The sequence below is a fragment of the Dendronephthya gigantea genome, unplaced genomic scaffold (genome assembly GCF_004324835.1).
Source record: "Dendronephthya gigantea isolate DGI-Jeju-01 unplaced genomic scaffold, DenGig_1.0 000046F, whole genome shotgun sequence".
Classification (NCBI taxonomy): Eukaryota; Metazoa; Cnidaria; class Anthozoa; order Malacalcyonacea; family Nephtheidae; genus Dendronephthya; species Dendronephthya gigantea.
Genome location: NW_021163056.1, coordinates 147,688 through 162,500, shown reverse-complemented (window position 1 = coordinate 162,500; position 14,813 = coordinate 147,688).

Below are 14,813 nucleotides of genomic sequence, written 5' to 3'. Positions count from 1 at the left end.
TTAAGTCCCAAAGAGAGTTAATTTTCAATGGTTTTAGTCCCAACTCTCAGAGGTGAAAATATGCGATTTCGACTAACACTTTTTATCAGCCTCCTATTTGCTCATTTTTTCACCATTTGGTATCAAAAACATGTCATTCGATAGTTAAAAGCATAACCTTTCGGAATGTGGAAAAAATTCGTTAATAGAATGAGTAGTTCACGTACAATAGCGCACCAAAGTTGGATTACCTTTTTTTTGATACACCCTGTATATCTATATATATCTATATATATCTATATATATCTATATATATCTATATATATCTATATATATCTATATATATCTATATATATCTATATATATCTATATATATCTATATATATCTATATATATCTATATATATCTATATATATATCTATATATATCTATATTAATATCTATATATATCTATATATATCTATATATATATCTATATATATATCTATATATATATCTATATATATATCTATATATATCTATATATATATATATCTATATATATCTATATATATCTATATATATCTATATATATCTATATATACATGTACATCTACATCTACATCTACATATATATCTATATATATATCTATATATATATATATATATATCTATATATATCTATATGTATCTATATATATCTATATATATATCTATATATACATCTATACAGGGTGTATCAGAAAAAACTAGAAGATTTTAAAATGTCCAGAAAACTATCATTTTGTCAAAATATCTCAAAAATATATTTACGTCTAAGTATTTTAGCATCTTCTGGCTTATCTAACAGTAAAAGCTATCAGAAAAATTAACCTAAAAAAGCGGGAGAACGGTTTGTAAAAGCCTCATTTTTAACCGCTTGCGCAAAGAAAATGAGATGTTCAAAATCCAAGTTCATTTAAAGAGATGAAAGTTTGGACTCTTTTGTGCAATGTATCAAAATTTCAGAAAATTTGATAAACATTAAGTCCGCCGTGAGACGTTTCAAAATTGGACTTTTTTCCGTTTACTCCGCTCTCACGTAATCTTTTTTCATGCAAGAATGATTACATGCATGAGTTAAGTACGTCACTCGAACGTGCTCATGCATGTAATCATTCTTGCATGAAAAAAGATTACGCGAGAGCGGAGTAAACGGAAAAAAGTCCAATTTTGAAACGTTTCACGGCGGACTTAATGTTTATCAAATTTTCTGAAATTTTAATACATTGCACAAAAGGGTCCAAACTTTCATCTCTTTAAATGAACTTGGATTTTGAACCTCTCATTTTCTTTGCGCAAGCGGTTAAAAATGAGGGTTTTACAAACCGTTCTCCCGCTTATTTAGGTTAATTTCTCTGATAGCTTTTACTGTTAGATAAGCCAGAAGATGCTAAAATACTTAGACGTAAGTATATTTTTGAGATATTTTGATAAAATGATAGTTTTTTGGACATTTTAAAATCTTCTAGTTTTTTCTGATACACCCTGTATATACATCTATATATACATCTATATATACATCTATATATACATCTATATATACATCTATATATACATCTATATATACATCTATTTATACATCTATATATACATCTATATATACATCTATATATACATCTATATATACATCTATATATACATCAATATATACATCTACGTCTACGTTTACGTTTACGTCTACGGCTACGTTTACGTCTACGTCTACGTCTACGTCAACGTATACATATACATATACATATACATATACATATACATATACATATACATATACATATACATATACATATACATATACATATACATATATATATATATATGTATATATATATATCTATATCTATATATATCTATATATATCTATATAAGTAGTATAGAGAATAGGGGTTCTGGAGCAGGCGGTGTACGAGGCACCGCCGATGATGTCGTCGAGTCTTAAATATTTTAATTTATTCAGGTCATTTTAATATAGTTGAGCTTTGCTGGTTTGTTACTCAGCAATTTCGGTTTATTTTCACGCGATTTCGCTACCGTTTATTTATCTACATCGTTTGGTAGTGTCTGCGTACTTCATTACCGTTAGCTGTGTACAATTTTAGTTTATTTCACACAGTATATTGCTGATATGGTTACCGTTCATATATCTGTAGAGATTTTAAATTGCTGTTGTCTTTGTTTACATAAGGTAATTTGTGAGCGCTACGGTGTGCGCTACGGTGTGCGCTACTCCCACGCTATCTACAATCCATAGTTTATATAATTATGTCTATTTCGATACCGTTTGTTTACAGTTTTAGCTTATTTCAGTGTAGTCTTTGTTGCTGTTTGTTTATCTACAATTTCTAGTTTATATTATTGGGTTACTGGCGGTTTGCATTTATTATGAAATAAGCTAAAGCTTTACTTCTTTCACTAGATATCTATCTAAATATCTATAATAATAGATATTTGATTTTAATTAGTATTTTATATTATGAGTGAAAATGCAAATTGTTCCATAGAACAGACAAGAACGAACACGTTCGAGCACGTTCAATAAATAGTTGTTAGTGCGCATGCGTGATACCTATTTCATCAAATCTTCTCCCACAATCAAACGGTGAAGGTTTTGTGTATAATATATACGGCGGTTTGATCGAAAACTTCATTCGTCGGTTTTGTCCTGCAAATTTGAACGTCGATTATTTTTGCGACTTGCGAGAAATACTAAAGACAGTTGACAGAGGAGATTAGGTAAGATGCATTAACTAAAGTTCAATTATTATAAAAAACTAAGATTTAGTTCAATTATTATGAAACACTAAGAAATTTCTAGTAGTTGCTGTGCCCTTGTTTGCTACACCTATGAAGAAATATCTGAGGTGTCCCTTGGGAAAGTCATGCAACGAATGGTTTAGTTGTTAATAGTGCAAAGAAGCCGATTCCTAGTAGTTGCTGTGCCCTTGTTGGCTGCACCTATGAAGAAATATCTGAGGTGCCCCTTGGGAAAATCATGCAATGAACGGTCCAGTTGTTAGTTCGAATAAATCGCTTCTAAGTGTTGCTGTACCCTTGTCGCCTGCACCTGTGAAGAAAGAATCTGAGGGGCCCCTTGGGAAAGTCATTCAACGAACTAGCGGTGGCTGTACAAATTTTATTCAGTACTTCTGTCACAATAAGATGCTAAAAGTGTTTTGTTTATATTTAATAGTTTGATAATTATCATCGTTAAGTTGAAATCCAAAGAGTTGCTGTATTGAGGGTAAGTGTTTACAATTTCAACTAGTTTGAGTTGTTTCCGCTTGGGAATGTCTAGCAACGAACTGGTGGTTGTAGTGAGTGAAGTTTATTTAGGGCTGTCTGAGGACAAAGCCATTACCTTCGCATGTGTGATGTTTTAATTTTATTCTCCCACAATAAGATGCTAAAGGTTATGTGTTTATATTATGCTACAGGTGTTGACGTATTGTGTTTATGTATCTATGGCTGCAGTTGCTAAAGGATAATTCAATTTTCAATTTATAGAATGTCTTTTACATGCAAAGCCTGCACCAAGAACTTTACGCAGCTGAGAAGTTTAACTCGTCATGAACGGTCCGTGCATGGAGAGAAGAAGTTTGTCTGTGATCAATGCAGTGCGTCCTTTACACGGAAAGATGATTTATAGCGGCATAAGAGGCGGCACGAAGGAACAATCACACATATCTGCAAAAATTGTAGGAAAGAGTTTCATCGTCGTGATAATTTAGTGGGACATCAAGTTCAATGTCAACGGAATCCTTTGAAAAGAGGATGTGACGAAGACCGAGACGAAGACGATAGCAGTCCAACTCCAAAGAAAATACGAGTTCAAGTTGAAGAAGATGAACCCGATAATCAAGTCGAAGAAGATAACCCTTGCAGTTCTACTTCGGCGTTTGAAGATTCCTTGAAGAAGATTGAGTTAAAACCGCGGAAAGATCAGAAACAGGACGTGTCCCACTTCTTACGCAGCAAGGCAAAATCCATTTTGAGACACCTTTCCAACGAATTAGCAGAGAAAAGAGGCATCAAATGGTTCATCAGTGTTAAAGTACGATTCGTCAAACCCAAACCCAATGGCGAGAGTCTGACTACCGAATCCCACTTCCGCAGTCTCTGCATGAAAACAGTAGACCAGCACGAACTACATAATCAACTAGAGGAGGCCAAGCAGAAAATTACCCAGTCACTAGTTTTATTTCAAAAAGAAGGAAGTGGTTGGGTATTAGACGAAATCCTTCATCTTGACCTGAGTATAGCTCAGTATACTCCAGTAAAAGGATCCAGCAACGTCCCTCTTCCCAGCAAGATAAAGGCCAAGAAAGCAGTAATCAACATCAAGAATTCTGATAACAAATGCTTCATGTGGTCGGTCCTCGCCGCTCTTCATCCAGTGAAACAGAGTGCAGAGAGATTGCATCATTATCAACAATTTCAAGATGAACTAGATTTTGCTGGTATTGAGTTTCCTGTTACTGTTGACAAGATTGGAAAATTTGAGCGTCAGAACAATATTTCCATTAACGTGTTTGGCTTCGAAGACGTGCTTTTCCCCTTGTATATCACAAAAGAACACTTTAATACCCATGTGAATCTGTTGCTATACTCCCAGGGAGAAACTAGGCATTACTGACTTATAAAAGATCTGAATAAATTCCTTTACAGTCAAAACCGTTACAAAGGTCGTATGTATTACTGCCGGTATTGTCTACATGGATTTATCCGAGAAGACCTACTCCAAGATAATGAACCACACTGCTGCCAACACGGTCCACAACGTATTGAACTCCCTAATCAAGATAATGCTCAACTGTTCTTTAAAGACTACCACAAGCAGTTGAAAGTGCCCTTTGCAATCTACGCCAACTTCGAAAGTCTTACCACCAAGATCAAATCAGTTAATCCTAATCCTGAAAAATCCTCCTGAATTGAACATTATGTCAATAATTAAGATTTAGATAATCATCCCAGCGTGGTTTAAAGTACCAGTGGGATTAGTGTACAAAAGGACAAGGTAATTAATAGTTAATAATTTATTCAACTAGAAGTGTATAAAATACGGCTTATACGCCGCCCCAAAAAAAAATACTTAGTCTTAGAACCTTAGAACATTGAACCTTAGATATTTAGAAGAATTCAGATCTTAAACATAGAAACGTAGACGTTGATGAACCGAGAGAGGATACCGAGTTGTAAGTAGATATGAACTTTATAGTCTTTATTTGAGGATGAATTTAAGACATACAAATAACGTTTGTAATTAGTGATAGTTTGTATTTTAATTCAATTTTAGTTTGACTACACTGAAGTGTTGTATATATCATACATCCTAATAAATCGTGCAAAAACCAACTCGTCTCGGTTGCTGGGCAGTCCTCGAAGTCGTTCAAAGAACGAAACAGTCAAAAACTCGTGGTTATAAAGAGGATTGTTCAACAGATCTCCTTTTACTTTGGCTTTACTCGATCCGCATTTGACGAACAAACAGTAATTACTTATGCATACAACTTACAAGATTAAGTCAAGCGGGCAAGAAACAAGCTATTCAAATTACATCGCCTTTGAACTTGGAGTTAAGTAAACAACTTCGAAGGTAAAATAATTCCTTTATTATTTTGTGTGATAGCCGAGAAGGTAACAATTCAAGAACGATGCCTCCTAAGGTGGACTTGAAAACATTAGCTGCGAAGAGAGACAATTCAATGCGTTCTTTATATGAACTTTTTGAAGAGTTCCAAGTAGTTATAAGCCAGAAACCCGCGCTTGAACTTATCGAGAAAGTATACAAAGAAATAGAATCAAAGTCTAGATCTTTTAAGAAGCAAATTGAACTAATCGAAGACAAAATTATTGATAATCAAATTCAGTCAGATGATCCTCTTGTTATATCTAATAACGAGGCCTGCGTAAAGGCTAAAAATTACTATTTAAAATGCACGCAGTCATTCGCCGCTTATCAGAGAAATCTTTTGGATACGAAAACAAAATTACAAACCTATGAACAGGGATATGTAACTGAGCATTTAGGAAATGTGAATATGGCTCTACAGAAAATGGTAGATGTTTTGGATAGTAAAAGTAAAAGCCAAAATCATGGTCTTGAGAAGTTGTCCGTCCCAATTTGGGACGGTGATAGAAAGTCATATTCAACTTGGAAGAATGAATTCAATAATTGCATGAAAAAATACAATCAAGACCAGGACGAGCAGTTACAAAGATTACGCAAAGCGCTTCCAAAACACCTTTTCTGGACAAATCAAGTAAAATATAGTCAATCTATTACTAAAGCCTGGGAAATATTGGATAATGAATTTGATAACAAAAGAAAGCTAATGGATGAAATTCTTAAAGACATCACAAATATTAAACCTGTTAGAAGTGATGCAAAATCCCTTGCACGCTTTGCAGCAAAAATATTAAGCTTTGCGAACAATATGGAACAAAATGGATGTTCTGTTACAGATTCAGCTGAAGCGCCATTTATCATGTCTCAATTATTGTCCAAATTAGACGGTGCAGATAATGTCGAGTTTGGAAGGGAAATGGTTCGCGCGCACAAGGTTGAAAGCATCACAAATTTAATTGCATGGTTAAATAATGAAGCCACTTTACGTTCACGTAGTGGGAGATCAAATTTTGAGTCAAGACCGGAGAATCATACCGTAGAAGTTCCTAATCGGGACGAAGTATGTCCGCTTGGGTGCAACTCAAAACATTTATTGACTGCTTGTCCTTCTTATCAAGCCGCGTCAGTAAGTGAAAAGTGGGAAATAGTTTGTAAACATAAGAGGTGCCGCAAATGTTTATGTTCTCATCACACAAATAACTGCTCAAAGCCCGATGGTGAGTCCTGCAATAAGTGTGAACGCAGACATCATAAATCATTACACAACGACGGTTATGGGAATAATAAAGTACCCCCGGATTCTGAACAGCATAACACAGACACACACTTTAATAATACACACATACAAGGCAGTAGTAAAATACCTGGCTTACTACCTGTACACAAGATCAAAATCAAAGGTGTAGACGGAAATTTCCAAGAATATATAGCCATGATAGATAGTGGATCTAATACCAGTTTCATCTCAAAAAATGCCGTAAGAAACCTTGGACTAAAAGGGTGTCAAACACACCTCACTATGAATTTAGCCGGCGGTAAAAGAAAAGCCGAAATGTCGGAGCTCCTAAATATAACAGTCATGTCTCCATGTGACGAAACCTTTAAAAAACACATGTCAGTGTATACTCTTACGAACTTATGTAGCCCTGCGAAAACAATTTCAAAACATATTATTAATAAGTATCAACATTTACAAACGATTTCCAACAAATTACATCTTGGTGGCGGCAAAGTCGATTTACTCATAGGCACCGATTTTCCAGACGCCTTCGTCGACATTGATGTGAAACAAGGAAAACCAGCGGAACCGATAGCCAAGGAGAATTGCTTCGGGTGGTATTTACTTGGTCAAGTAGATGATCAATCTTGCTCAGGAATCCATTCGGTCGATGTCGGTACAGTCAGTGCAATTGAAGATATTAAAACTTTACTGACCCAAGATCTACTAGGAGTGAGACCTACTACACTCTGTACGTGTGATGACAATACCCTCAAAGAAAATAGATTCATCAAATCAGTCACAGAATCCACTGAGATGGTTGATGGCAGAATACAAGTACGCATGCCGTGGAATGATTCAGATAACGAACACTTAGAAAAAGGACCAAATTATATCAACAGTCTGCCAAATGTGTTAACAGCCTGGAGATTAAATCAAGTTGCCTATGCGGGTGACGTACGTAAAATGTTTAACCAAATATTAATTCACCCAGAGGATCGAGTGTTCCATCGCTTCCTATGGAGAGCAAACGAAAACGAAGAACCGAAAGTCTATCAGTGGATACGACTGAACTTCGGAGACAAGCCTGCCCCTGATATTGCAACTGGTGCGATCAATACACTGGCGAGAGCCGCACAAGCAGAGTACCCTGAAGCTTCCCATGAACTGCAGAAACACGCTTATGTCGATGATATCGGTGGATCAAAGGGAAATGAAGTACACGCGAAGAAGATCACAGAAAGTATTGACGCCATATTGAAAACCGGCAAATTCGATGTGAAAGCGTGGCACTCCAACCACGAAAATGTTGATCAAACCGATGAGAAAGTTACAACCTTCCTCGGTCACTACTGGAATAAAGTTAAAGATACCTTTACGTTCAAGAAAGACGAGATTTCCTGTGACCTGAAACAACTCACAAAACGAAAGTGTCTTGCAAGCCTCGCCCAATTCTGGGACCCCATTGGTCTTGTCCTTCCTGTTACTATTGAAATACGAGTCGATTTACAAGAACTATGGAGTTCTGGATATGCCTGGGATGATCCGCTCTCAGAAGACATGCAAAGCAAATGGATGAAAAACATTAAGCGTTTGAATGGTCTTCTGTCTATCGAATTTCAGAGAAAACTCAGACCCGAATTGGCCATTGGGAATCCAGAAATCCACGGCTTCGGTGACGGTGGCGAGAAGGCTTATGGATCGGTAATCTTCTTACGATGGAAACTCAGTGACGGAACTTTCATTTGCATACCTCTGATGGTGAAAGCGTTCGTTGCTCCTTTAAAGAAGAAATCAGTGCCAAGACTTGAACTGATGGGATGCCTTACCCTTGTGAGACTCTACTGAACCTGCAAAGAAGCGTTATCTTTAGCCGAGATCGATGGCTGCAAGACCGTGGTCTGGTTAGATTCACAGACGGTGTTAACATGGATTAAAAGTTCCCCAAGAAAATTCAAGCCGTTTGTGTCCGCTAGAGTAGCTGAAATCCAAGAATCCATTGATGTGGGGACCTTTAAGTATATCAAGTCTGAAGAAAATCCTGCAGATGCCCTAACACGAGGAATTCCAGATAATCAGCTATATGAATGGATGAAAGGTCCAGAATTTCTCAAATTACCTGATGACGACTTTCTTGTCCTTAACGAGCTTACTAGAGAAAATGAAGAAATAGCTGAGACGGAATACAAAAAGGTCAAGAAACCGAGGGGAATAGAAGAAATTCAATGCAACGTGACTTCTAAAGAACTGGCAAGAAATCCTGTCCTTGAACATATATTACAAACATGTTCGACGTTTCGAAAGGCACGACGAGTATTAGCCTTCGTTCTACGTTTTACGCATTACGTAAGGACAAAACAAAAGAAATCCGGATCACTATCTGTAAAAGAAATTAAAGAATCTGAAAATCTATTTTGCAAATGGGCGCAAACAGAACAAGACCCTAGCAAGATAGACAAGAAATTGTTAGTGAAAGTAGATGACGAGGGAATTCTACGTGCATTTGGAAGATTAGAGAAGATACGCACCCTACCTCGTGACATGCGTAATCCAATTGTTCTGCCTTGTAATCATCCCCTCGTTGTGTTACTCCTGAAACACCTTCATGAAATTTCAGGACATTGTGGATATCAAAGATTGATCCATGAAGCTCGTCGAAAGTATTGGATCATCGGGTTGCGAAAAACTGCCAAACATCTTACGCGGACGTGTGTCACCTGCAGAAAACTAAGCGCACGGCCATTAGAACAACTTATGGGACAGATCCCAACTATCAGAGTAAACCCTAATTGTCCAGCATTCTCACATACCGCGATAGATATGTTTGGACCATTTCAAATTAAACTAAACCGGAAAACAATGAAAGAAGCGCAAATCATTATATTTACATGCATGACGTCCCGAGCTATACATCTCGAACTTTGTACAGATAAGAGCACAGATACTTTCATTATGGCATTTCGAAGATTTGCAAGTTTGCGTGGTCATCCTTTGATATGTTGGTCAGACTGCGGGACAAACTTCAAAGGGGCACAAGGATATCTGACAGAAGTTTGTAGAAATTGTGACAATTATTCCTCGCGCAAGTCATATGAATGGAGTTGTCGAGAGTTTGATTAAGTCGGTACGACAAGCCATTGCGGCTACATGCCAAAATCGACCATTTTCTGAAGAACAATGGAGGACGAGTCTTGCAGAGATCACCTATTTGGTAAATAGCAGACCTCTTTACCCAAGTTCATCGGAAGTGTGGGAAGAACCACCTATAACCCCAAATGACCTCATCATTGGCCCACATCTACCACTACCAACGCCAGAACCCGAAGAGCGAGTTAATCCAAGAAATCTACATCGTAGTACGCAGCAGAGAGTTACAGAATTTTGGCGTGCATGGCAAAAGTATTTCGCGCCAACTTTGCTCCCTAGAAATAAATGGTATCGAGCGAGAAATAACTTGCAAGTAAGAGATATCGTTTTAGAATTGGAAGGGACCCCTAGACGTAAATGGAAAATGGCCATAGTAAAAGAAGTATTTCCCGGAATGGATCAGCTAGTAAGAAAAGCGAAGATCAAGACTGAGACGGGAGAATATTATAGACCTATACACAAATTATGCCTCATCGCTACTAACCAAGAATTGGGTGAACGTTTGTAGATTGAAGAACGTTAAAATAGGTTGCTCGATTGTATCTCCGCACCCAGGGGAAGTGAATTGAACATTATGTCAATAATTAAGATTTAGATAATCATCCCAGTGTGGTTTAAAGTACCAGTGGGATTAGTGTACAAAAGGACAAGGTAATTAATAGTTAATAATTTATTCAACTAGAAGTGTATAAAATACGGCTTATACGCCGCCCAAAAAAAAAATACTTAGTCTTAGAACCTTAGAACGTTGAACCTTATATATTTAGAAGAATTCAGATCTTAAACATAGAAACGTAGACGTTGATGAACCGAGAGAGGATACCGAGTTGTAAGTAGATATGAACTTTATAGTCTTTATTTGAGGATGAATTTAAGACATACAAATAACGTTTGTAATTAGTGATAGTTTGTATTTTAATTCAATTTTAGTTTGACTACACTGAAGTGTTGTATATATCATACATCCTAATAAATCGTGCAAAAACCAACTCGTCTCGGTTGCTGGGCAGTCCTCGAAGTCGTTCAAAGAACGAAACACCTCCACTGAAAAATACCAACACCACCAACCTTGTGGATTTTCCTACATTGTTGTATCCGACCATGAGAAGTACTCCAAACCACCCGTTGTGTATCGCGGAGAAGATGCAGTCGACGAATTTTTGAAGTGTTTAGAAGAAGAGCAGAAATAACTTGATTGGGTCGAGCCCATGCGAATTGAGAAAAGAAGAGCAAGCGTTTCAAGATGCAGTCCATTGTCATATTTGTGGATATGAATTGGGTTCTGATCGTGTTCGTGATCATTGTCATCTTTCTGGAAAGTACCGTGGAGCTGCACACAACGATTGCAATTTGAACTATAGTTTTACCGGCCGAATTCCTGTTATTCTTCACAATCTACGCGGTTATGATTCTCATCTCATAATGCAAGGACTTGGTAAACTTAAAGAGAAGAAGATCAACTGCATTCCAAACAACACCGAAAAGTACATCTCCTTCTCCATCGATAATTTGGATTTTATTGACTCTCTGCAATTCATGAATGCATCGTTGGAGACGTTAGTATCTAATCTAGCAAAGGACGGTGTTGACAAGTTCCCCACTCTAAAGAAATACATCGACAGCGATAAAACACCCCTTTTGCTAAAAAAAGGTGTCTACCCCTACGACTACATGGATTGTACAGAGAGATTCAATGAACCAACCTTACCATCGAAGGAATCCTTCTACAACGTGTTGAACGACGAACATATTTCAGACGAAGATTACGCACACGCGACGAATGTTTTAACAAGTTTGCCTGTCGGAACATGGGTGATTACCATGATTTGTACTTGACGTCGGACGTTCTTCTCCTTGCAGATGTTTTGAAAATTTTCGAAGCGTGTGCCTCAAAGCCTACAACTTGGATCCCTGCCACTTCTATACAAGTCCTGGTCTAGCCTGGCAGGCGTGTTTGAAAATGACTGAAGTCGAACTCGAGCTGCTGACCGATCCAGACATGTATCTATTCATAGAAGAAGGTCTTCGCGGTGGAATTTCAATGATTAGCAACCGCTATGGTAAAGCCAACAATCCATAGGTTCCTGATTATGACCCAGAACAAGAGACCTCCTACGTGATGTATCTTGATGCTAGCAACCTCTATGGCTGGGCTATGTCGCAACCTCTACCCACAGGTGAATTTGACTGGCTAACCGACCAAGAGATTGCAGAACTTGACATCACGGACGTTGCGGACGATGCCGATGAAGGCTACATATTGGAAGTAGACCTACACTATCCGTCCGAATTACACGATCTTTACAACGATTATCCTCTAGCACCTGAGAGAATGAAGATTTCTTCAGAAATGTTGTCACCATACTGCCAGGATCTGTCGGAAAGTTTGCAACTTCGTGGTGGCGCTGTATCTAAATTGGTGCCGAATCTTCGGAACAAGTCCAATTATGTAGTCCATTACCGCAATTTAAAGCAATACCTGGCACTTGGCATGAAGTTGGCAAAGATCCACCGCGTTTTGGTATTCCATCAAAGCCCATGGTTAAAGACCTACATCGATTTCAACACCGAGAAACGAAAACATGCAGCAAACGACTTCGAGAAAGATTTCTACAAGTTGATGAATAACTCGGTGTTCGGCAAAACCATGGAGAATTTGAGAAAGCGCGTTAACGTCAAGCTCGTCAACAATAAGACGAAACTATCGAAATTGATAGCATCTCCATCCTTTGACTACTTCCACATATTCTCAGAGGAGTTAGCAGCTGTCAACATGAAGAAACGAAGCTTTACCTAAATCGCCCCATCTACGTCGGATTACCATCCTGGATCTCTCCAAAGTACTCATGTATCAGTTTCATTACGAGTACATGAAACCCAAGTATGAGTACAACGCAAAGTTGTTGTTCACAGACACGGATAGCCTTTGTTACGAGATTAAGACCGACGATGTTTATCAAGACATGTTGCAAGACATCGATCTCTTTGACACATCCGAATACGCACGAGACCATCCACTGCACAGCGTGACGAACAAGAAAGTCCTTGGCAAAATGAAAGATGAAACGCATGGCATACCATCCAAGAGTTTGTTGGCTTGCGACCGAAGATGTACTCCATTCTTATACCGAAAACGACAAGCAAGTGGAGAAGAAAACGGCTAAAGGAATAAAGAAGTCCGTCACAAAACGAAAGCTTCGCACACCAACTACAAGGAATGTTTGTTTGATAAGAAACGAACAATGGCCAGCATGAATCAGATTCGAAGTGAACGCCATGAAATCTACTCCATTAAATTGAACAAGATTGGTCTTAGCCCTTATGACGACAAGCGCTATATTTTAAACGATGGAGTGAACACTCTTGCTTATGGGCATTACCAAATCATAAGCACAGACGAGTGAAATATCAAGTTTTATCGTTGTTGAACAATTATACATAAGTTATACGTTTTAAAGTTATAAATTATTGAAATTGCATGAAATACAAAGTTATGTTACAATGTTACGTGTTTATAAATTTGAAGTTACATGTTTATTTATATTAAGAGGAGGTTTTTTCTATGTTCATAATATGTTGTATGTTTCTCTTTGAAAACGCCTTCACAATTTTGATACTTTGCCTTATAGATTCTAACTTTGTGTGTTTTCTAAATATTATGACTTGATAGGTTTTGTAATTTATTGAAAATTGTTTGAAAATATAGCTTTTCGATAACCGCATACTTATTGTGTATTTCTCTCGGACAGCCCCTTCACACAAGCACTCCTAGCTTTTCCGAGACACCAGGGACAAAAAAAGTCCCTGAAGGGACACTTTAAATCTTCCAGGGACAGCAGGGACAAAAAAAGTCCCTGAAGGGACACTTTTAAATCTTCCAGGGACACCAGGGACAAAAAAAGTCCCTGAAGGGACACTTTAAATCTTCCAGGGACAGCAGGGACAAAAAAAGTCCCTGAAGGGACACTTTTAAATCTTCCAGGGACACCAGGGACAAAAAAGGTCCCTGAAGGGACACTTTTAAATCTTCCAGGGACACCAGGGACAAAAAAAGTCCCTTCAGGGACTTTTTTGTCCCTGGTGTTCCTGGAAGATTTAGAGTGCATCATTGCCTCTAAATCTTGCCATCACTGCACCAGGTGAGTGCATCACCTGGAAGATTTAGAGTGCATTTAGAGTGCAATGGACTGCATCTTGAAACGCTTGCTCTTCTTCTCTCTCAATTCGCATGGGCTCGACCCAATCAAGTTTCTCTTGAATATATTTCTGCTCTTCTTCTAAACACTTCAAAAATTCGTCGACTGCATCTTCTCCGCGATACACAACGGGTGGTTTGGAGTACTTCTCATGGTCGGATACAACAATGTAGGAAAATCCACAAGGTTGGTGGTGTTGGTATTTTTCAGTGGAGGATTTTTCAGGATTAGGATTAACTGAGTTGATCTTGGTGGTAAGACTTTCGAAGTCGGCGTAGATTGCAAAGGGCACTTTCAACTGAAACTCAATACCAGCATGCGAAGGTAATGGCTTTGTCGTCAGACAGCCCTAAATAAACTTCACTGACTACAACCACCAGTTCGTTGCTAGACATTCCCAAGCGGAAACAACTCAAACTAGTTGAAATTGTAAACACTTACCCTCAATACAGCAACTCTTTGGATTTCAACTTAACGATGATAATTATCAAACTATTAAATATAAACAGAACACTTTTAGCATCTTATTGTGACAGAAGTACTGAATAAAATTTGTACAGCCACCGCTAGTTCGTTGAATGACTTTCCCAAGGGGCCCCTCAGATTCTTTCTTCGCAGGTGCAGGCGA